Consider the following 24,144-nt stretch of genomic DNA (forward strand, 5'->3'; position numbering starts at 1 on the left):
GCACGTGGTTTTTCTCGAGTTGCGGTGGGATTCTCGAGTTACGACGGGGAATTCAGGCTTCCTCTTGTGTTGGCCCAGGAAGTCTAATCTTCCATTCGAGTTGACAGGGAGAGCTGGGGATTGGGCTCCATTCACTGAAGGGCAAACTAGACCTCATCTAGGCTTGTATCCAGGACTTAATGTTCCTCTCCATAGGCGACAGGGATTTGGGGTTGCATTCCATACTCACCCGGGGAGTCAGGCCTCATCTCGAGGGGAAGCAAAGGACTCCACTCTCTACTCGAGTCGCGACAGGTATCTCTTGGAGCCCACTGAGTGGTCTTTGCTCTGTAGGAGAGCTCTAGTGTTCATAAGCCTGTACATAAGTGAACACAGACATTCTGTGTGCATGTTGCTGCATACCCAAAATAGGGCCACAAGGAGCCTCATGCTCTCCATGCGGCGCGGAAGCTGTGCAGCCACGCAGCAGCTGAAGAATCGAACCAATTGCTCTTTTCTTACCTCTGACAGAGCTCGCATTGCTGTAGCCCTTGGCAGTTTGAAAACACTGGACCCTAACCCCTCTCAAAGTAGGCCTGGGTTCTAGTTCGAATAGAAAGTCAATAGCGGAGCTGAGGACAGGAACACGGCAGTCATTTATCACACGCTCCTGCAGCCTGCTACTACAGGGACACTAACGCTAGAAGCTAGGAATGTCTTTGCAAGGTGCGCAAAGGACAAGGGAGAACCTCGACCCTGACTCTAGTATTTCAGTCCCCTGAGCAGATCTGAGGTTCTCCCGCTGTAGAAGCTAACCCATTCCTTTCAAATACAGGCTTCCTAACACAGGGCCAGTTGGCTGCTTGCTCTTCCACGAAGCAGGCTTCCTTAACTTGCAAACTGCGAATTCCGCTTAACAGCCTGGAGGAAAATCGCTTCTTGGAAGATTTTTTTCAGAGGCTGTATCCCCAGAGCTGGGGCCAAGCTAGGGGACCCATACTGACAAGGGAAGGCAAAACCACATCCAATGTCTTTGCTCTGGAGGACAGCTTTGGTGAGCCTAAGTCTTTCAGGAATATTTCTGGCTCCAACAGAGTCAAATTCTGTGTGTGAAGCTGCACAGCCAAAATAGGGGAACAGAGAGCCTGATTCTCTCTGTGTAGCTTTGAAACTGTCATTCAAACAACAGCTTGAGAATCCATACAATGCTCTCCCTTACTGCTAAGAGAATTCTCATTGCTGTAGTCCTTGACAGTTTGTAGAAATCCGCACCCTAACCCTTCTCCAAGTAGGCCTGGGTCCTAGCTCGGAATAACAGGCAACGGCGGAGCTGAGGCCAGTAAGGCACAAGTGAGGTCTCACACACTCTTGCAGCCTGATCGTCCAGGAGCAGTAAGGCCTCTTTTTCCCTGTAGGAGGCTCGCTTGCCTTGCCTCTTGTGAACTGCATTTCCCAGCCTGGGCGCAAAGCTGTTCCTGGAGATTTTTTCTCAGGGGCTGTTTCCCCGGAGTTGGGGCGGACCTCGGGGACCCAACTCACAGGGGAAGGCAAAACCAAATGGACAGGTCTATGCTCTGTAGGAGATCTCTAGTGAACCTCATCTCTCAGGAACATTCTTGGCTTCTACAGAGACACCTCTGTGCATGAAGCTACACACCCAACATAGTGGCAAAGGGAGTCTGATTCTCTCCGTGGGTGCTGATGCTTTGTGGCAAAGCACCTGCTAAGAATCCATCTGCATTGGCTTCCCTCACCTTGACAGAGGTCTCATTGCTGTAGTCCTTGGCAGTTTGGAAAGAAGCAGACCCTTACCCTTCACCAAGTAGGCCCTTGTCCTTGTTTGAATGGAAAGGCAGTAGCTGAGCTGAGGCCAGTAAGGCGCCAGTCAAGTCTGACATATTCCCGATGCCTGCTCCTTCATGGAAAATAACGTTAGAATCTGGGAATGTCTTTGCAAGGCTGGCAAAGGGCAGTCAGGAACCTCGACCCTGCCTCTGGAATTTCTATCTTCTCAGCACATCTGGCGGTCTGAGTCAGGAGAAACTAACCCATTCCTTGCAAATATAGGCTTCCAAACACAGGCCGGTTGGCTGTCTCTTCTTGCCGAAGGAAGCTTGCTTATCCCACCTCCTGTGAACTCCACTTCCCAGCCTGGGTGATAAGAGGTTCTTGGAGATCTTTTCTCAGAGGCTGTTTCCAAGGAGCAGGGGCTGATCCCAGAGACCCACACGCACAGGGGAAGGGAAAACCACATGGATAAGTCTTTGCTCTCTAGGAGTGCTCTAGTGAACCTCAGTCTATGGGGAATGTTCTTGGCTCCAACGGGGACATCTCTGTGTGGGAAGCTGCATTGCCAACATAGAGACACAGAGACCTGATTCTCTCTGTGCAGCTTTGACGCTGTCGTTCAAACAACAAATTGAGAATCCACACAATGCTCTCCCTTACCACTGAGAGAGTTATCATTGCTGTAGCCCTTCGCAGTTTCTGGAAATCGGCACACAAACACTTCTCCAAGTAGGCCTGGGTTCAAGTTCAGATGAACATGCAATAGCGGAGCTGAGGCCAGTAAGGCACCAGTCAGGTGTCACACACTCTGGCAGCCTGCTCCTCCAGGGACAGTAAGGCCTCTATTTCCCTTCAGGAGGCTCGCTTGCCTTACTTCCTGTGAACAGCGTTTCCCAGCCTAGGCGGAAAGCAGTTCCTGGAGATCTTTTCTCAGGGGCTGTTTCCCCGGAGTTGGGGCGGACCTCGGGGACCCAACTCACAGGGGAAGGCAAAACCAAATGGACAGGTCTATGCTCTGTAGGAGATCTCTAGTGAACTGCCGGGGTCCAGCCCCAGCTGATCCAGGGTATTCGAAGCAGAGACGGCGTAGGCGAGGATCAGGGAACAACTGCTTAATTAAACGTTAATTAAGGATATAAAGAGTAATAAAATGAGGATAGCTCAGTAGGAAAATTCAGTGGAGAAAAGAGGCTGAGTAGCTTGGTTTACGCGGGGGACCAATAAAACTTCAAGACAAGAAGCTTGCACCACTTACGTAGGCCGCAGGCGTCCTTCTGTTCTCCCGAAGGAGAGGAGACACTGAGGCCTCCCCGGTCGGATCTTAGAAGCCCAGGCAAAATTAGTAAGCTTGGTGGGTTCCGCGCTCCAGATGGAGACTCAACCAGAGTGAGAGAGAGAGAGAGACATGGGGAGACCAGTATTTCGAGAAACTGATCCCAATTCTTTATTTTCCATGGTCTACTTTTATACACTGAGATGTTATGCAAAAGTCACGTGGGGTCAGCAGTCCTGACTTTTATCAAAGTCAGGTGCTTCACACAAAAGTATACAGAGGTCTTAGGGGTGTTACATCATCTTCTGGCCGGGGGGCCTGCTGACAATTTACGACCCTCTCCTTGTGACAGCGGTCAGTCAACCAGGACACTTATTTCTCCAGGGGTGATTATTCTTAAAACAGACGCCACCCAAATAAAGTTACATTCCTATAGGGTGAGGGTGTAGTGGGTTTTAGTTAAGGAAAGAATTTACTTAGCCTAAGGTCTAACGTGATTTCTATCAAAGGTTAATACTTATTTCTTCTATATATTCATTAATGTGTATAAGGGCAGGGGATGTGGAGACTTAGCAGTAAACATCAGCTCAACAAATGAAAAACCCTTCACCAATATGATTTCTAATCAGCCCATTATACTTATACTAATAATTTTCTAACTTTTCTAAGGAACCTGTTTTTAGAAGGTTTAAAGCATCTCGTGCCTCTCATGGTTGGGAGGCTGTGAGCAATCACATGTGGCCGGACAAGCCTGTCAGGCAGGCTAGAGAAACTTCAGAGGAGTTTGTAGGTTAAAACACTCTTGTCACACCCAGGGGTTTTTATCAACTGGAGCTCTAGGTTAACTCCTTCTCCGAAAGAGGTGGTGGGGGACAGCCCCCCGTAAAGTCAGAGGTGTAGGTGAGAGCACAAAGTAGTAAGGTAGGCAGGCTCTGGTTATGGGGGTAGATGCTCGAGGATTTCCAGGGGGACTCCTGAGGCTCGATCCCACCTTTGCGTATGTCGAGCCTCCTTCCTCATGACCTTTGCCATGGGCGGAGTGCCTCACTCTGGCCCCCAACAGTGAACCTCCTCTCTCAGGAACATTCTTGGCTCCTATCGAGACACCTCTGTGCGTGTAGCTACACACGCAACGTAGGGGCAAAGGGAGCCAGATTCTGTCCGTGGGGTGCTGATGCTTTGTGGCAAAGCACCTGCTTGAGAATCCATCAGCTTACGCTTCCCTCGCCTTGACAGAGGTCTCATTGCTGTTGCCCTTGGCAGTTTGGAAAAAAGAGGACCCTTACCTTTCATAAAGTGGGCCCTTGTCCTAGTTTGAAAGGAAAGGCAAGAGCTGAGCTGAGGCCAATAAGGCGCCAGTCAAGTCTGACATATTCCCGAAGCCTGCTCCTTCATGGAAAATAACGCTGTAATCTCGGAATGTCTCTGCAAGGCTGGCAAAGGGCAGTCAGGAGCCTGCACCCTGCCTCTGGAATTACCGACTTCTGAGCAGATCTGGAGGTCTCCCTTAGGGGAAGTTAACCCATTCTTCCAAATAGAGGCTTCCAAACGCAGGCCGCTTGGCTGCCTCTTGCTCTCTGAAGGAGGCCTGCTTTTCCCGCCTCCTATGAACCCCACATCCCAGCCTCTGGGAAAAGCGGATCTTGAAGATCTTTTCTCAGGGGTTGTTTCCACGGAGCTGGGGCCGAGCCTGGAGCCCCAAACGCACAGGGGAAGAAAAACCACATGGACAAGTCTTTGCTCTCTAGGAGAGCTCTAGTGAACCTCACTCTGTCAGGAACCTTCTTGTTTCCTTTGGAGACACCCCTGTCTGTGAAGCTGTGTACCGAACATGGACACAGAGAGTCTGATTCTCTCTGTGCAGCTTTGAAGCTGTCGTTCAAACAACAGCTTGAAAATCCATACAATGCTCTTCCTTACCCGTGACACAGTTCCCATTGCTATACCCCTTGGCAGTATTTAGAAATCCATACCCAAACCCTTCTCCTAGTAGGCCTGGGTCCTAGTTTGGAGGAACACACAATGGCGGAGCTGAGGCCAGTAAGGCACCAGTCAGGTCTCACACACTCTGGCAGCCTGATCGTCCAGGGAGACTAAGGCCTGTTGTGCCTTGCAGGAGGCTCGCTTGTGTTACCTCCTGTGAACTGCGTTTGCCAGCCTGGGGGAATAGCTGTCCCTGGAGATCTTTTCTCAGGGGCTCCTTCCCCTGAGCTGGGGCGGACCTCAGGGACCCAACTCACAGGGCAAGGCAAAACCATATGGACAGGTCTATGCTCTGTAGCAGACTTCTAGTGAACCTCATCTCTCAGGAACATTCTTGGCTCCTATAGAGACACTTCTGTGTGTGAAGCTGCGTACCTAACATAGGGGCACAGAGAGCCTGATTCTCTCTGTTCATTTTGACCCTGTCGTTCAGAAAACAGCTTGAGAATCCATAAAATGCTCTCCCTTACCGCTGAGAGAATTCTCACTGCTGTAGCCCTTGGCACTTTGTAGAAATCCGCACCCAAACGCTTCTCCAAATAGGCCTGGGTCCTAGTTCGGAGGAATAGGCAATGGTGGAACTGAGGCCAGTAAGGCAACAGTCAGGTTTCACACACTCTGGCAGCCTGCTCCTCCAGGGACAGTAAGGCCTCTTTTTCTCTGCAGGAGATTCGCTTGCCTTACTTCCTGTGAACAGCGTTTCCCAGCCTCAGCGAAGCGGTTCCTGGAGATCTTTTCTCAGGGACAGTTTCCCCGGAGGTGTGGCGGACCTCAGGGACCCAACTCACAGGGGAAGGAAAAACCACATGGACAGGTCTATGCTCTGTAGGAGAGGTTTAGTGAACCTAATCTCTCAGGAACATTCTTGGCTCCTATAGAGACAACTCTGTGTGTGAAGCTACACTCCCAACATTGGGGAACAGGGATCTTGGTTCTCTCTGTGGGGTGCTGATGCTTTGTAGTAAAGCACCTGCTTGAGAATCCATCCTCTTAGGCTTCCCTCGCCTTGACAGAGGTCTCATTGCTGTAGCCCTTGGCAGTTTCAAAGAAGAAGACCCTTACCCTTCATAAAGTAGGCCCTTGTCCTAGTTTGAATGGAAAGGCAATAGCTGAGCTGAGGCCAATAAGGAGCCAGTCCCCTCTGACACATTCCCGAAGCCTGCTCCTTCATGGAATATAACTCTAGAATGTTGGAATGTCTTTGCAAGGCTGGCAAAGGGCAGTCAGGAACCAGCACCCTGCCTCTGGAATTACCGACTTCTGAGCAGATCTGGAGGTCTCCTTTAGGAGAAGCTAACCCATTCCTTCCAAATAGAGGCTTCAAAACACAGGCAGGTTGGCTGCCTTTCGTGCCCGAAGGAGGCTTGCTTTTCTCTCCTCCTATGAACCCCAGTTCCCAGCCTCTGGGAAAAGCGTATCTTGAAGATATTTTCTCAGGGGTTGTTTCCACGGAGCTGGGGCCGAGCCCGGGGCCCAAAGGCACAGGGGAAGGCAAGACCACATGGACAGGTCTATGCTCTGTAGCAGACCTCTAGTGAACCTCATCTCTCAGGAGCATTCTTGGCTCCTACAGAGACACCTCTGTGTGTGAAGCTGCGTACCTAACATAGGGGCAGAGAGAGCCTGATTCTCTCTGTTCATTTTGACGCTCTCATTCAGAAAACAGCTTGAGAATCCATAAAATGCTCTCCCTTACCACCGAGAGAATTCTCACTGCTGTAGCCCTTGGCACTTTGTAGAAATCTGCACCCAAACGCTTTTCCAAGTAGGCCTGGGTGCTAGCTTGGATGAACAGGCAATGGTGGAGCTGAGGCCAGTAAGGCAACAGTCAGGTTTCACACATTCTGGCAGCCTGCTCCTCCAGGGACTGTAAGGCCTCTTTTACTCTGCAGGAGATTCGCTTGCCTTACTTCATGTGAACAGCATTTCCCAACCTCGGCAAAGCGGTTCCTGGAGATCTTTTCTCAGGGACAGTTTCCCCGGAGGTGTGGCGGACTTCGAGGACCCAACTCACAGGGGAAGGAAAAACCACATGGACAGGTCTATGCTCTGTAGGAGAGGTTTAGTGAACCTAATCTCTCAGGAACATTCTTGGCTCCTATAGAGACAACTCTGTGTGTGAAGCTACACTCCCAACATTGGTGCACAGGGAGCTTGATTCTCTCCGTGGGGTGCTGATGCTTTGTGGCAAAGCACCTGCTTGAGAATCCATCCTCTTAGGCTTCCCTCACCTTGACAGAGGTCTCATTGCTGTAGCCCTTGGCAGTTTGCAAAGAAGAAGACCCTTACCCTTCATAAAGTAGGGCCTTGTCCTAGTTTGAATGGAAAGGCAATAGCTGAGCTGAGGTCAATAAGGAGCCAGTCCCGTCTGACACATTCCCGAAGCCTGCTCCTTCATGGAAAATAACTCTAGAATCTAGGAATATCTTTGCAAGGCTAGCAAAGGGCAGTCAGGAACCAGTACCCTGCCTCTGGAATTACCGACTTCTGAGCAGATCTGGAGGTCTCCTTTAGGAGAAGCTAACCCATTCCTTCCAAATAGAGGCTTCAAAACACAGGCAGGTGGGCTGCCTTTTCGTTCCCTATGGAGGCGTGCTTTTCTCTCCTCCTACGAACCCCGGTTCCCAGACACTGGGAAAAGTGGATCTTGAAGATATTTTCTCAGGGGTTGTTTCCACGGAGCTGGGGCCGAGCCTGGAGACCCAAAGGCACAGGGGAAGGCAAGACCACATGGACAAGCCTTTGCTCTTTAGTATAGCTCTAATGAACCTCACTCTGTCAGGATCTTTCTTGATTCCTATGGAGACACACCTGTGTGTGCAGCTGCGGGCACAGAGAGCCTGATTACCCCTGTGCAGCGCTGAGTCTGGGCGGCTAAACAACAGCTTGGGAATGCAGCCTGGGGTGCTTCCCTTCCCTCGGACAGAGCTCTCCTTGCGGTAGGCCTTGGTAGTTTGCATACAATGGGGCCCTAAGCCCTCTGCAAGTTGGCCTGGCTCCTAGGTCCAAAGGGCAGGCCAGAGCGGAGCTGAGGCTGTCAGGCTCCAGACACATCTCCCATACTCCTACATCCTACTCCTACCCGGGCGTGAACGCTAGAAGCTGGGAAGGTACCTGGACCGTGCAGGGGCGGGGCGAACGCGGGTGGCGTGGGGCGGGGTTCGGCTTCTGGCCGGGTTGGGGGCGGGCTTCCCAGTTGTGCTCTCGGAGGTGGACACTGAGGCTGAAAAAGCGCCGGGAGCGCACCCGGGACTGGGTAAACCCGGGCTGTGCGGGTCGAGATTCCGATGGCTTTGGGTGGAGTTCGGTCCCAGTTGTGCTCCCGGGGGTCGCCACTGCGGCTGGGAATGCGCCGGGAGCGCGGCAGGGGCGGGGCTAACCCTGGGGGCGCGGGGCGGGGGTCGGCTCATGGGGGGGATGGGGAGGTGTTCCCAGTTGCGCTCTCGGGGGTTGCAACTGCGGCTGGGAACGCCCATTTCGTCCGCTCCTGGGTCCCCAAGGATCGCCATCCCGTGGGTGCAGTGGAGGGCTGCGGACCACAGGTAAGGGAACTGGGACTGCGTGGAGCAGGGAACCAAGTATTCCGCCGTCTGTTGGCACATTCTCGGAGCTCCCCAACCTGGCGGTCGCAGAAAGGCCTTGCGTTTGGGGTCAAGGCCTTTACCGCTCCACCCCTCTGCTGAAAAATCTCAGAGTCTGCGCGGTTCTTCCAAGCAGCCTAGTGTCCACTGGAAGTCCAAGGGACAGAACACTGAACTCTGGCCGGCTGGCCCAGCCCTGCTTCTGGCACTTTGTAAGCCAGCGGGCCCTTGAGCACCTGCTGGGATGGGAAAGGGAAGGGTCCACGGATTGCACTCTAGAAACTTAGTAGGGTGCATGGATTTCAAACCCTGGTGGCCGCCCAGGCAGCAAAGAAGGGGGCACGGCACCTTGCTGCCCTTTCATGGCAGAATCTGTGGTTGTCCAGCTGCGTGGGCCTTTTCATGAGGACCCTGTGCAATAAAAGTTTGGTGTTTTGGTACTGAATAATTAGAAATTGTAAAAAGTTTAAATTATGTTGTGGTGTAATTAAAAAACAAAGCAAAACAAAACCAAGCCCCAAGTGTTTGGCACAGGGAGGTTTAAGTATTGAAGGCCTGTTTTCCTTGCACTGTGGCATTCTATCAAGAAGTGTGCAGGATTTTTTTTTTTTTTAAGAAAAGTGTTCGAAGTGAGGGAAACAGGAAACCCAGAGGTGCCCCTGTATTTTGGGGAAGGCCTTAGGAGGTCACTTGGAAATGCTGCTGGCTGTGGGGGAGGGGGGCAGATGGGCTGTGCAGGCTTGTCCTTTGCATTCATGTTCGTGTGTGTAGAAACCCAGCTCGGAGCCATCTCCTGATGTGTAAGAATTTCGCAGACAAACCTTGAGCTAAGCAATGCATTTGTTCCTGAGGAAATGTTTGTCTTAAGCGATGTAAATATCCTATGTATATCCGCTGGACTCTGGCTTCAGGTCGGTTCCCCCAATAGGCTCAGAAGCGACTTGAACAAAACAGTATGTTTTCCTCGTACCTTGTTCTCCTAATCTATGTTAAGAAAATGATATTTTTGCCTGGAATACTGCCTTTCTTCAAGATTCATGTCAATCAGTTTTAGGCCCAGGATGACTCACCTGCTGCCAATGTGACCTCAAGGCATGTCGTGGGGGAGGGGCCTGGTGCCATTCCCTGAGACAGTGCCTTTCTTTCCTTAGCTGACTGCTAGTGCCTGTAGAATATCTGGCTAGAGCCCAGCAGGGCGTACACCCCGCCTCAAGTCTAAGTCAGCAGCTTTCTCTATCTCATTTATACTTTAATAACAATTGATGACACAAAAGCTCTGAGCGATCAAATCATATCAAATCTTCATTTCAGATTGAAGATGCATTCCATGGTATTGCCATCTTAAGTCTTTCCATTGTTATGGAATACCTGTCCATGTATTCAGGATAGTTTTCAGCCAGGGTGTATAAGTTCCAGTGTGCCAGTCTTGTCATCCTCGTTACATCCATGGCAAAGTGTTGTATTCATGTTGACATTATTGAAAGGGAATTTTTTTTAATTCCTTTTCAGATTATTATCTGGTAATATATACAGAAAAAAACTGTGTAATCTTTCGTTTTTATCAGTTTGGACAGCTTGATAGTTGTCTTTAATTTCTTTCCTTTCTCATACTTTAAGATTTTCCGGGCACCGTACATGTACTGCCTCACCCCTAATCTCAGTCATGTGTTCAAAGAACTTCTGTCCTTTATTTGTTTACTTATTTTTTGCAACATTGAATTCGTTTTGACTATGCTGGGTCTCTGCTGCAAGATGGAAGTTGCTAGGACCTCTGGACTGCAGTCTTCCATCTCTTGCTGACCTCTTGTTGACCTCTGCAGAATCCTGGTTGGCGGGAGCTTGTTAGTTCCTCGTTCCTTACCAGGACCTCCTGTGGTAAGTGTTTTTCTCTTCTCTGTTTCCTTGTAAGGGTGGATGGTCCTTGACATCCCAAAGCTAGCTAGAAGTCAATTATTTAGGCAGGCTTGTGCATAGATATGGGAGAAGGCAATGGCACCCCACTCCAGTACTCTTGCGTGGAAAATCCCATGGATGGAGGAGCCTGGTAGGCTGCAGTCCATGGGGTCGCTAAGAGTCGGACACCACTGAGCGACTTCACGTTCACTTTCCACTTTCATGCATGGGAGGAGGAAATGGCAACCCACTCCAGTGTTCTTGCCTAGAGAACCCCAGGGACTGCGGGGCCTCGTGGGCTGCCGTCTATGGGGTCGCACAGAGTCGGACACGACTGAAACGACTTAGCAGCAGCAGCGGCGGCAGCAGCAGCAGAAGCAGTGCATCGATATCAAAAGGGCTGCAAACAGTCAGGAAGGATCACATATGTCACCGTGAAACACTACTCCTCCACTTAGCCAAAGCTAACAAAAGATTTCTGTTCTAGGTCAACCTAGAAGAGATCACTTAAGAGGTAAAGAAACTTAAACTCCATTAGCAAAGGCAGTTCGACATCTCAAGAAAACTTGTGCTAGGCACAGAACTCTTTTCTGGGGGTCCACTTTCCCTACAACCTCCTTATCCCATTCTGTACCCATTCCTTTGCTTCTCCCATCCTGAAATGGCCACCTGTAAGACAGAACTACTTTGTTTTCCTTCCTCAAGTGCCATTGCATTCCACATACTTTCTTGTAATAACAAGTCATACATTTCCCTTCAGCAACCAAGAACTGACTTTTATATTGGCATTCGCTATAGCCCGCCCCCCTCCCCCCACCCCCAAGAACAGAACAAAACAAAACAAAACAATTGCTTTCTTACATTTAACATGTCAGGATGGTGCCAGACACTATTCATGGAGAGTCAAAAATCTCTTTTGTTTCTGTGTAAAAGGGAGGTCCTTTCAAGTCGTGAATGTTTCAGAACTTTCATTTATTTGGAAATGACCTAGCTATTCAATACACTGTCGTCACAAGGATAGAAACTCGGGGAACCAAAACACCTGGAGAAACGTTTGTTAGTTCAGTTCAGTTCAGTTGCTCAGTCGAGTCTGACTCTTTGGGACCCCGTGGCCTGAAGGACGCCAGGCTTCCGTGTCCGTCACCAGCTCCAGGGGCTTGCTCAAACTCATGTCCATCGAGTCAGTGATGCCATCCAACCATCTTATCCTCTGTCATCCCCTTCTCCTCTGCCTTCAATCAAGACTATGAGAGGCAGATATTTTAGAGTATAATTATTGTAAAGAGTTTGTCTAAAAGCTCATATCACATTTACATTTTTTACTTTTGTTGTTGTCCTTTCCAGGTAGTTTCTTGCTGACAAGCTTGTGACAGATATAACAATAGAGCAATTTTTACCTCAAAAGAAACCTAGGCACTATGAACATGTGCTTAATGTTGTTGACTCTGAGAGATGTCTATAGTGGAGGACCAAAACCAAAAATACTAGATATTTAATATTGACCAGTTCCCAGTTCACGGGACTCTGACATTCATTTAGGTCAATGTTTTCTTGTATTTCCAGCAGTTTCATTTGGAAGGGCTGCCTTGTCTTGAGACCATTGAAATCAGAACACAGAACTTGAGCAATATTATCAAAAAACACAGGGCTCACACTGACACATACCTTAATCCAAACGGACAGACAAGACATCTTCCAGGTTTCCGCCTGAGATTTAAAATATTTCTTTGAGCCAGTCTTCTGGGGAGTGGGGGGATGGGGGTGGCAGTAAGGCAGGCTTGGGTAACAAGCTAATTGTTGGTCATTGCATATGCAAAGAACCAGGTTTCCGGGTTCCAAGGAAAAAAGTTTCCTTGGTAACCAACTTTGTCTGGTTCTATAGAATATCATGGCCCTCCTATGTCAGGTCATCTTGCCTTTCTGTAGTCCTCGTTTTATCCCTAAATCATAGACAGCTTGGATTGTCTCTGTGGGGTGTATGTATTGTCCTCATGTTTGACCTGGCGGCAGCAGCGAGGTCCGAGAGCCTCTCCTGGAACCGAGCGTGGGGACGGGGCTCACCGAGAGCCACTGGTGAAGGTGGGCAGCGCCCCTGGAGCGCGGCAGGGGTGGGGCGAACCCGGGCGGTGCAGGGCGGGTGTCGGTTCCTGGCGGGGGGAGGGGAGGACTTCCCAGTTGTGCTCTCGGAGATGGCCACTGCAGCTGGAAACGCGCCGGGATCGCAGCCCGGGTGGGGTAAACCTGGGCTGCACAGGTCGAGATTCCGCTCGCTGTGGGTGGGGGGTCGGTCCCTGTTGTGCTCCCGGGGGTCGCCAATATGGCTGGGAACCCGCCGGGAGCCCGGCAGGGCCGGGGCGAAACCTGGCGGCGCAGGGCGGGGTGGGGTTCCGTTCGCAGTGGGGGTCGGCTACTGGCGGGCGTGGGGGAGGGCTTTCCAGATGTGCTGTTGGGGGTCGCCATTGCGGCTGGGAATGCCCATTTCGTGAACTCCTGGATCCCCAAGGATCGGCATCCATTGGCCACAGCGGAGGGGTGCGGAACACAGGTAAGGGAACGGGGACTGCCTGGAGCAGGGAACCATGTATTCCGCCGTGTGTTGGCAGTCTCAGAGCTCCCCAACCTGGCGGTTGCAGAAAGGCCTCGTCTTTGGGGTCAAGGCCTTTACCGCTCCACCCCTCTGCTGAAAAACCTCAGAGTCTGCGCGGTTTTCCCAAGCAGCCTAGTGTCCGCTGGAAGTCCAAGGGACAGAACCCTGAATTCTGGCCGGCTGGCCCAGCCCTGCTTCTGGCACTTTGTAGGCCAGCGGGCCCTGGAGCACCTGCTAGGATGGGAAAGGGAATGGTACGCGAATTGCACCCTGGTGGCCGCCGAGGCAGCAAAGAAGGGGGGAGGGCACCTTACTGCCCTTTAATGACAGACAGAATCTGTGGCTGTCCTGCTGCGTGGGCCTTTTCATGCGGACCTTGTGCAATAAAAGTTTACCGGTGACCTTAGGGAACTTCCCAGTGTGCTTCTGAGAGATGAGGGATGCTGTGGAGTTGGCGGGGCCTCTCAGGACTCCGCTGGGTTTGGCGCAATGGAAGAGGGCCTCATCTCCAGGGAAGGCAGGAACCTCAGGCTTCCTCTCCGTTTCGGACTCCGACCGCAGGGTCCCTGCAGAGTTGGGACAGGAGAGTCAGGAATCGCCTTGTCTGAGGAAGGGAACTCCGCTTGCCTCTCGAGGTGCTCAGGGGGTCTCAGGCCCCTTGTTGAGCTGTGTGTGGAACCTGCGGGTGTTTCCGGAAATGCACGACGGTGACAGTGCCCCTTCGTGTTGTGCCTTCACCCACTGGGTTGCCTTCGAAGAGGTGTCCGGGCCTCGGGTTCTTTTCAAGGCGGACAGGGAAATCGGGGTCTTTCGGCATGTGGTACCACCCACGGGGCTAGTCTCAAATTTCCTAGTGAGGCCGGCTTCATCCTGAGGTGTGCTGGGAAGGCTGGGGACCCTTCCAGACAACGCAGGGGGATCGACTCTCCTGTCGCCATCAGGAGGGGAGAAGGGGCTCAGATGAAGTGGGGACGGAACCCTCGGTGTTACCCTCGAGGGAAACCGGCGTGTGGGGGACTTTTGGGGGTTGCATGAAAGGAGTCAGGTACCGTTTCGCACTTCAGGACAGAACCTGGGACTTCCCTTGAGACGCCGTAGCGGGCAAGGGCCTCATCTTGCGAAGACGTTGGGACCATGTGGATTTTCTCGAGTTGCGGCGGGATTCTAGAGTTACGACGGGGATTTCAGGCTTCCTCTTGTGTTGGCCCCGGGAAGCCTAATCTTCCATTCGATGCGAGGGAAAGCTGAGGGTTTCACTCGAGTCACTGCAGGGCCAAAGAGACCTCATCTAGGCCTGTGTCCGGGACTTAACGTTCCTCTCAAGGGAAGACAGGGATCTCAGGGTGGCGTTCCAGACTCCCCCGGGGAGTCAGGCCTCGCCTCGAGGGCAAGCCAAGGATGCCGCTCTCCTCTCAAGTCGCGACGCAGATCTCTTGGAGCCCACTGAGTGGCCTCAAGGGAGTCAGGCCTTCTCTTCAGTTTGGAGAGAGGACTCGGGATTGTGCTCTGGGTCAGGCAGGAAAAGAAGGCCCTCACCTCGTGAGGATGGGGGCTTCTCAGGGGTTTCCTCGAGCTGCGGCGCCCGTGGGGGTTTTCTCACGAGGCAAGACGAGGATCTCAGGGAGCCTCTCGTGCGGTGCCAGGGAAGTCAGGTCTCTGTGCGCGTGGCGAGGGGGAGCGCGTCATGGCTCTCCAGTCATGGGAGAGGACTAGGGCCTCCAGACGCGTTGAAGAAGGACACTCGAGGTCTTTCTGGTGTTGCGGCGGAAAAGCCTCGTTTCCCTCGACTTCTGCCGGGGACCTGAGGGAACCTCCCATGGTGCCTCTGATAGGTGAGGGATGCTGTGGAGTTGGCGGGGCCTCTCGGGACTCCGCTGGGCTTGGCGCAATGGAAGAGGGCCTCATCTCGAGGGGAGACAGGAAACTTAGGCTTCCTCTCCTTTTCGGACTCCAACCACAGGGTCCCTGCAGAGTTGGGAGAGGAGAGTCAGGCCTCGTCTTGTCTGAGGAAGGGAACTCCGCTTGCCTCTCGAATTGCTCAGGGTGTCTCACGCATCTCGTCGAGCTGTGTGTGGAAACCGCGGGTTTTTCTGGACGACGCACGGGGCTGTCAGTGCCCCTTCGAATGGTAACTTCACCCACAGGGTTGCCTTCGAAGAGGTGTCCGGGCATCGGGTTCTTATCCAGAGCGGACTGGGAAATCGGGGTCGTTCGGCATGTGGCACAACCCACGGGGCTCGTCTCGAATTTCCTCGGGAGGCCGGCCTCATCCTGAGGTGTGCCGGGAAAGCCGGGAACCCCTTCCAGAATACGCAGGGGAATCGACTCTCCTGTCGTGATGAGGAGGGGAGAAGGGGCTCAGATGAAGGGGTGCCAGGACCCTCGGTGTTCCCCTCGAGGGAAGCCGGCGTGTCTGGGAAATTTTGGAGGTCGCATGAAGGGTGTCAGGTACCGTTTCGCAACTCAGGACGGAACGTGAGACTTCCCTTGAGACGCCGTAGCGGGCAAGGGCCCCATCTTGCGAAGACGTTGGGACCACGTGGTTTTTCTCGAGTTGCGGCGGGATTCTCGAGTTACGACGGGGATTTCAGGCTTCCTCTTGGGTTGGCCCTGGGAAGCCCCATCTTCCATTCGAGTTGCGAGGGAAAGCTGGGGGTTGCGCTCGAGTCACTGCAGGGCCCAAGAGACCTCATCTAGGCGTGTGTCCAGGACCTAGTAGTACTCTCAATGGAAGACAGGGATCCCGGGTTTGCACTCCAGAGTCCCCCGTGGAGTCAGGCCTCGCCTCGAGGGGAAGCAAAGGACTCCGCTCTTCTCTTGAGCCACGACGCGGATCTCTTGGAGCCCTCTGAGTGGCCTCAAGGGAGTCAAGCCTAATCTTCAGTTTGGAGAGAGGACTCGGGATTGCTCTCCAGGAAAGGCAGGAAAAGAAGGCCCTCACCTCGCGAGGACGGGGGCTTCTCAGGGGTTTCCTAGAGCTGCGGCGTCCGTGGGGCTTTTCTCACGAGGCACGACGAGGTTCTCAGGGAGCCTCTCGTGCGGCGCCAGGGAAGTCAGGTCTCCATGAGCGTGGCGAGGGGGAGCGCGTCATTGTTCTCAAGTTCTGGGAGGGGACTAGGGCATCAAGGCGTGTAGAAGAAGTACTCTCGAGGTCTTTCTCGGCTTGCGGCGGGAAACCCTCGTTTCCCTCGACTTCTCCCGGTGACCTGAGGGAACTTCCCAGGGTTCCTCTTAGTGGTGAGGGATGCTGTGGGGTTGGTGGGCCATCTCGGGACTCCTCTGGGTTTGGCGCAATCGAAGAGGGCCTCATCTCGAGGGGAGACAGGACCTCAGGCTTCCTCTCCGTTTCGTACTCCGACAGCAGTGTCCCTGCAGCGTTGGGGCCGGAGAGTCAGGCCTCGTCTTGTCTGAGGAAGGGAACTCCGCTTTCCTCTCGAGTTGCTCAGGGAGTCTCAGTCCCCTCGTGGAGCTGTGTGTGGAAACGACGGGTGTTTCCGGACGATGCACGGGAGTGTCAGTGCCCCTTCGTGTTGTTCCTTCACTCACAGGGTGGCCTTCGAAGAGGTGTCCGGGCATCGGGTTCTCCTCAACTGCGGACCGGGAAATCAGGGTCGTTCAACATGGGGCACCAGCCACGGGGCTTGTCTCGAATTTCCTCGCGAGGCCGGCCTCATCCTGAGGGGCGCCGTGCAGTCCGGGAACCCCTTCCAGACCACGCAGGGGAATCAACTCTCCTGTCGCGAACAGGAGAGGAGTAGGAGCTCAGAGGAAGTGGTGCCGGGACTCTCGGTGTTCCCCTCAAGGGAACCCGGCATGTCGGGGAACTTTTGGATGTCGCATGAAGGGTGTCAGGTACCGTGTCTCACTTCACGACGGAACATGGGACTTCCCTTGAGACGCCGTACCGGGCAAGGGCCTCATCTTGCGAAGACGTTGAAACCACGTGGTTTTTCTCGAGTTGCGGCAGGATTCTCGAGTTTCGACGAGGATTTCAGGCTTCCTCTTGGGTTGGCCTTGGGAAGCCCCATCTCCCATACAAGTAGCGAGGGAAATTTGGGGGTAGCGCTCGAGTCACTGCAGGGCCAAAGAGACCTCATCAAGGCCTGTGTCCGGGAACTAATATTCCTCTCCAGGGAAGGCAGGGATCTCGGGGTTACATTTCAGGCTCCCTCGGGGAGTCAGGCCTCATCTCGAGGGGAAGCCAAGGACTCCGCTCTCCTCTCGAGTGTCGACGCGGATCTCTTGGAGCCCACTGAGTGGCCTCAAGGGAGTCCAGCCTCCTCTTCAGTTTGGAGAGAGGACCCGGGATTGCTCTCCAGGCCATGCAGGAATAGAAGGCCCTCAGCTCGCCAGGACGGGGGCGTCTCAGGGGTTTCCTCGTGCTGTGGCGCCCGTGCGGGTTTTCTCCCGAGGCACGACGAGGATCTCAGGGAGCCTCTCGTGTAGCGCCAGGGAAGTCAGGTCTCCATGCGCATGGCGAGGGGGAGTGCGTCATGGCTCTCGAGTCACAGGAGGGGACTAGGGCCTCGAGACGCATTGAAGAAGGACTCTCGAGGTCTTTCTCGGGGGGCGGCGGGAAACCCTCGTTTCCCTCGCCTTCTGCCGGGGATCTTAGGGAACTTCCCAGGGTGCCTCTGAGAGGCGAGGGATCCTGTGGAGTTGGCGGGGCCTCTCGGGACTCCGCTGGGTCTGGCGCAACGGAAGAGGGCCTCACCTCGAGGGGAGGCAGGAACCTCAGGCTTCCTCTCCGTTTCGGCTCCGACCACAGGGTCCCTGCAGAGTTGGGACAGGAGAGTCATGCCTCGTCTTGTCTGAGGAAGGGAACCCCGCTTGCCTCTCGAGTTGTCAGGGGTTTTCAGGCCCCTGGTCGAGCTGTGTGTGCAACCCGCGTGTCTTTCCGGATGATGCACAGGGGTGTCAGTGCCCCTTCGTGTTGTGCCTTCACCCACAGGGTTGCCTTCGAAGAGGGGTCCGGGCCTCGGGTCCTTCTCAAAAGCGGACCGGGGAATCGGGGGCATTTGGCATGTGGCACCACCCACGTGGCTTGTCTCGAATTTCCCTGTGAGACCGGCCTCATCCTAAGGTGCACCGGGAAGGCCGGGAACCCCTTCTGAACCACGCAGGGGAATCGACTCTCCTGTCGTGATCAGGAGGGGAGAACGGGCTCAGATGAAGCTGTGCCGGGACTCTCGGTGTTCCCTCGAGGGTACCCGGCCTGTCGGGGAGCTTTTGGGGGTCGCACGAAGGGTGTCAGGTACTGTTTCGCACTTCAGGGCAGAACATGGGACTTCCCTTGAGACGCTGTAGTGGGCAAGGGCCTCATCTTGCGAAGACGTTGGAACCACGTGTTTTTTCTCGAGTTGCGGCGGGATTCTCGAGTGACGATGGGGATTACAGGCTTCCTCCTCTGTTGGCCCTGGGAAGCCCAGTCTTCCATTTGATTGGCGAGGGAAAGCTGGGGGTTGCGCTCGAGTCACTGCAGGGCCAAAGAGACCTCATCTAGGCTTGTGTCCAGGACCTAATGTTCCTCTCCAGGGAAGGCAGGGATCTCGGGGTTGCATTCCAGGATCCCCCTGGGTGTCAGGCCTCGTCTCGAGGGGAAGCAAAGGACTCCGCTGTCCTCCTGAGTCGCGACGCGGATCTCTTGGAGCCCCCTAGTGGCGTCAATGGAGTCAAGCCTCCTCTTCATTTTGGAGAGAGGGCTCGGGATTGTTCTCCAGGCCATGCAGGAAAAGAAGGCCCTTCACCTCGCGAGGACAGGGGCGTCTCAGGGGTTTCCTCGAGCTGCGGCGCCCGTGGGGGTTTTCTCGCGAGGCACGGCGAGGATCTCAGGGAGCCTCTCGTGCGGCGCCAGGGAAGTCAGGTCTCCCTGCGCGTAGCGAGGAGGAGCGCGTTGTGGCTCTCGAGTAATGGGAGGGGACTAGGGCCTCAAGACGCGTTGAAGAGGGACTCTCGAGGTCTTTCTCGGGTTGTGGGGGGAAAAAGTCGTTTCCCTCGACTTCTGCCGGGGACATTAGGGAACTTCCCAGGGTGTCTCTGAGAGTTGAGGGATACTGTGGAGTTGGCGGTGCCTCTCGGGACTCCGCTGGGTTTGTCGCAATGGAAGAGGGGCTCATCTCGAGGGGAGGCAGGAACCTCAGACTTCCTCTCTGTTTCGGACTCCGGCATCAGGGTCCCTGCAGAGTTGGGACAGGAGAGTCAGGCTACGTCTTTTCTGAGGAATGGAACTCCGCTTGCCTCTCGAGTTGTTCATGGGGTTTCAGGCCCCTTGTCAAACTGTGTGTGGAATCTGCAGGTTTTTCCAGACGATGCACGGGGGTGTCAGTGACCCTTCGTTTTGTGTCTTCATCCACAGGGTTGCCTTCGAAGAGGTGTCCGGGCATCGGGTTCTTATGAAGAGCGGACCGGGATATCAGGGTCGTTCAGCATTTGGCACCACCCACGTGGGTTTTCTCGAATTTCCTCATGAAACTGGCCTCATCCTGAAGTGTGCCGCGAAGGTCATGAAACTCTTCCAGACAAAGCAGAGGAATCTACCCTCCTGTGGCGATCAGGAGGGGAGAAGTGGCTCAGATGAAGTGCTGCTGGGAACCTCGGTGTTTCCCTCAAGTGAGACAGGTATGTCGGGTAACTTTTGGGGTCGCATAAAGCGTTCCAAGTACCGTTTCGCTCTTCAAAATGGAACGTTGGACTTCTCTTGGGGTGCTCCAGCGGGCATGGGCCTCATCTTGGAATGACTGCGGAACCACTTGGTTTTTCTCGAGTTGCGGTGGGATATTTGAGTTACCACAGGGAATTCATGCTTCCTCTTGTGTTGGCCCACAAAAGTCTTATCTTCCATTCGAGATTCGAGGAAGAGCTGGAGGTGCGCTCTAGTCACTGAAGGCAAAAGAGACCCCACCAAGGCTTGTGTGCAGGACCTAATGTTCATGTCAAGGCTCGACAGAAATCTCGGGGTTGCATTCCAGACTCACCTTGGAGTCAGGCCTCGTCTCGAGGGGAAGCAAAGGACTCTGCTCTCCTCTCGAGTCGGACGGGTATGTCTTGGAGCCCACTGAGTGGCTTAAAGGGAGTCAAACCTCCTCTGGTGTTTGGAGGGAGGACACGGGATTGCTCTCCAGGGAATGCATGAAATGAAGGCCCTCATCTCCCAATGACTGGGGCGTCTCGTAGGTTTTCTCGAGCTGTGGCGCTAGTGTGGGGTTTCTCACGAAGTAAGACTGGGAGCTCAGTGAGCCTCTCACGTGGTGCCAGGGCAGTCAGGTCTCTATGCACATGGTGAGAGGGAGCCCGTCATTGTTCTCGAGTCATGGTAGGGGAATTGGGCCTGAAGACGTGTTAAAGAAGGACTCTCGAGGTCTTTCCTGGGTTGCAGCAGGAAACCCTGGGTTCCATCGACTTGTGCCAGTGACCTCAGGAAGCTTCTCAGCGTGCCTCTGAGAAGTCAGGGTCACTGTGGAGTTGGGAGGGGCCTCTCGGAACTCCACTGGGTTTGGTGCAATGGAAGAGGGCCTCATGACAAGTTGAGGCAGGAACCTCAGGGTTCCTCTCCTGGCTTCGAATGCGCCGGATCTGACTCGGATCGCAGAGTCCCTGCAGAGTTGGGACAGGAGAGTCAGGCCTCGTCTTGTGTGGAGGAATGGAACTCCGCTTGACTCTCGCGTTGTTCATGGGGTGACAGGCCACTTGTCGATTTGTATGTGGAACTTGCGGGTTTTTCTGGACGATGCACTGGGGTGTCACTGCCCCTTCGTGTTGTGCCTTGATCCACAGGATTGCCTTCGAGTTGGTTTCTGCCATCGGGTTCTTATCAAGAGCGAACCAGGGAATTGGGTCTTTTGGCATGCCGCACCACCCACGAGGCTATGTCTCAAATTTCCTCGTGAGACTGGCCTCATCTTGATGTGCGCCAGGAAGGTCGGGAATGCCTTCCAGACAAAGCAGGGGAATCGAACCTCCTGTCGCGATCAAGAGGGGAGAAGAGTCTCAGATGAAGTGGTGCCGGGAACCTCGGTGTTCTCCTCAAGTGAGACTGGTATGTCGGGGAACTTTTGGGGTCGCATCAAGGGTTCCAAGTAACTTTTCGCTCTTCAATAAGGAACGTGGGACTTCTCTTGAGACGCTGTAGCGGGCAAGGGCCTCATCTTTCGATGACGGGGGAACCACGTGGTTTTTCTTGAGTTGCGGCGGGATTCTCGAGTTACGACGGGGAATTCAGGCTTCCTGTTCAACTGGCCCAGGGAAGTCCAGTTTTCATTCGAATTGCGAGTTAGAACTGGGGATTGCTCTCGAGACACTGCAGGGCCAAATAGACCTCATCTAGGCTTGTGTCCAGGACCTAATGTTCCTCTGCTGGGGCGACAGCGATCTCGGCATTGCATTCTCGACTCACCCGGGGAGTCAGGCCTCGTCTCGAGGGGAAGCCAAGGACACCGCTCTCCTGTCAAGTCGCGATGGGTACATCTTGGAGCTCACTGTGTGGCCTAAAATGAGTCAAGCCTCCTGTGGAGTTTGGAGAGAGGACTCAGGATTGCTCTCCAGGCCATACAGCAAAAGAAGGCCCTCATCTCGTGAGGACTGGGGCGTCTCGTGGGTATTCTCGAGCTGCGGCTCCAGTGTGGTGTTGCTCACGAGGTATAATGGGGAGCTCAGGGAGCCTCTCCTGTGGCGCCAGGGAAGTCAGGTTTCTATGCGCGTGGCTAGGAGGAGCGCGTCATTGCTCTCGAGTCATGGTAGGGGAATCGCACCTCAAGACGCGTTGAAGAAGGACTCTCGAGGTCTTTTACGGGTTGGGGCAGGAAACCCTTGGTTCCCTCGACTTGTGCCGGTGATCTCAGGAAGGTCTAAGGGTGCCTCTGAGAAGTCAGGGATACTGTGCAGTTGGGAGGGGCCTCTCGGGACTCCACTGGGTTCGGTGCAATGGAAGAGGGCCTCATCTCGAGTGGAGGCAGGAAACTCATGTTTCCTCTCCTGACTTCCCCTGGGCCAGATCTGACTCGGATCGCAGTTTCGCTGCAGAGTTCGAACAGGAGAGTCAGGCCTCGTCTTGTGTGGAGGAATGGAACTCTGCTTGCCTCTCCAGTTGTTCACGGGGTGACAGGTCACTTCTCGAGCTGTGTGTGGTACCTGCGGGTTTCTCCGGACGATACCCGGGGGTGTCAGTGCCCCTTCGTGTTGTGCCTTCATCAAAAGGGTTATCTTCAAAGAGGTGTCCGGGCATTGGGATCTTATCAAGAGCGAACCGGGAAATCGGGGTCTTTCGGCATGTGTCACCATCCACGAGGCTATGTCTCGAATATCCTCGTGAGACTGGCCTCATCCTGAGATGCACCGGGAAAGGCGGGAACCCCTTCAAGACAAAACAGGGGAATCGACCCTCCTGTCGCGATCAGGAGGGGAGAAGGGGCCCAGATGTAGTGGTGCCGGGAACCTCGGTGTTCTCCTCGAGTCAGACCAGTGTGTTGAGGAACTTTTGAGGTCGCATCAAGGGTGCCAATACCGTTTTGCACTTCAAGACGGAACGTGGGACTTCTCTTGAGACGCTGTAGGGGGCAAGGGCCTCATCTTGCGATGACGGGGGAACCACGTGGCGTTTCTCGAGTTGTGGCGGGATTCTCGAATTTCGACGGGGAATACAATCTTCCTCATGTGTCGGCCCAGGGAAGTCCTATCTTCCATTTGAGTTTCAAGGAACAGCTGGGGATTGCCCTCGAGTCACTGCAGGGCAAAATAGACCTCATCTAGGCTTGTGTCCAGGACTTAATGTTCATCCCTAGGGGCGACAGGGATCTCGGGCTTGCATACCAGACTCACCCGGGGAATCAGGCCTCGTCTCGAGGGGAAGCAAAGAACTCCGCTGTCCTTTTGAGTCGCGATGGGTATCTCTTGGAGCCCACTGTGTGCCCTAAAGGGAGTCAAGCCTCCTGTGCTGTTTGGATAGAGGACTCGGGGTTCCTCTCCAGGCCATGCAGGAAAAGAAGGCCCTCATCTCACGATGACGGCGGCGTCTTGTGGGTTTTCTAGACTGCCGCGCTAGTGCCGGGTTTCTGACGAGGTACGAGAGGGAGCTCAGGGAGCCTCTCGTGTGGCGCCAGGGAAGTCAGGTCCCCATGAGATGGCTAGGGGGAGTTCGTCATTGCTCTCGAGTCATGGTAGGGTAATCGGGCCTCAAGATGGGTTGAAGAAGGACTCTCGAGGTCTTTCTTGGGTCACTGCATAAAACCCAGGGTTCCCTTGACTTGTGCCTGCGACCTCAGGGAGCTTCTCAGAGTGCCTCTGAGAAGTCAGGGATACTGTGCAGTTTGGAGGGGCCTCTCGAGACTCCTCTGCATTTGGTGGAATGTAAGAGGGACTCATCTGGAGTTGAAGCAGGAACCTCAGTGTTCCTCTCCATTTCTGACTCAGATCGCAAGGTCCCTGCATGTTGGTACAGGAGAGTCAGGCCTCGTCTTTTCTGGAGGATGGGACTCCTCTTGCCTCTCGAGTTGTTCTCGAGGTGACAGGCCACTTGTCGAGCTGTGTGTGTAACCTGCCCGTTTTTCCGGATGATGCACAGGTGTGTTAGTGCCCCTTCGTGTTGTACCTTCATACTCAAGGCTGCCTTCCAAGAGGTGTCCGAGCATCGGATTCTTATCAAGAGCGGACCGGGAAATTGGAGTCTTTCAGCAAGTGGCACCACCCACAAAGCTACGTATCGAATTTCCCCATGAGACCGGCCTCATCCTGAGTTGTGCAGGGAAGGTCGGGCCCCCTTGCAGACAAAGCAGGGGAATCGACCCACCGGTCACGATCAGGAGGGGAGAAGGGGCTTAAATGAAGTGGTGCCGGGAACCTCGGTGTTCCCCTTGAGTGAGACCGGCGTGTTGGGGAACTTTTGGGGTCTCATCAAGGGTGCCAAGTACCGTTTCGCATTTCAAGACGGAACCTGGGACATCTTTTGAAACGCTGTAGCGGGCAAGGGCCTCATCTTGCGATGACGGGAGAACCACGTGGTTTTGCTCGAGTTGCGGCGGGATTCTCGAGTTATGACCGGGAATTTAGGCTTCCTCTTGTTGGCTTTG

Source organism: Bubalus kerabau, chromosome 3 (genome assembly GCF_029407905.1).
Source record: "Bubalus kerabau isolate K-KA32 ecotype Philippines breed swamp buffalo chromosome 3, PCC_UOA_SB_1v2, whole genome shotgun sequence".
Lineage (NCBI taxonomy): Eukaryota > Metazoa > Chordata > Mammalia > Artiodactyla > Bovidae > Bubalus > Bubalus kerabau.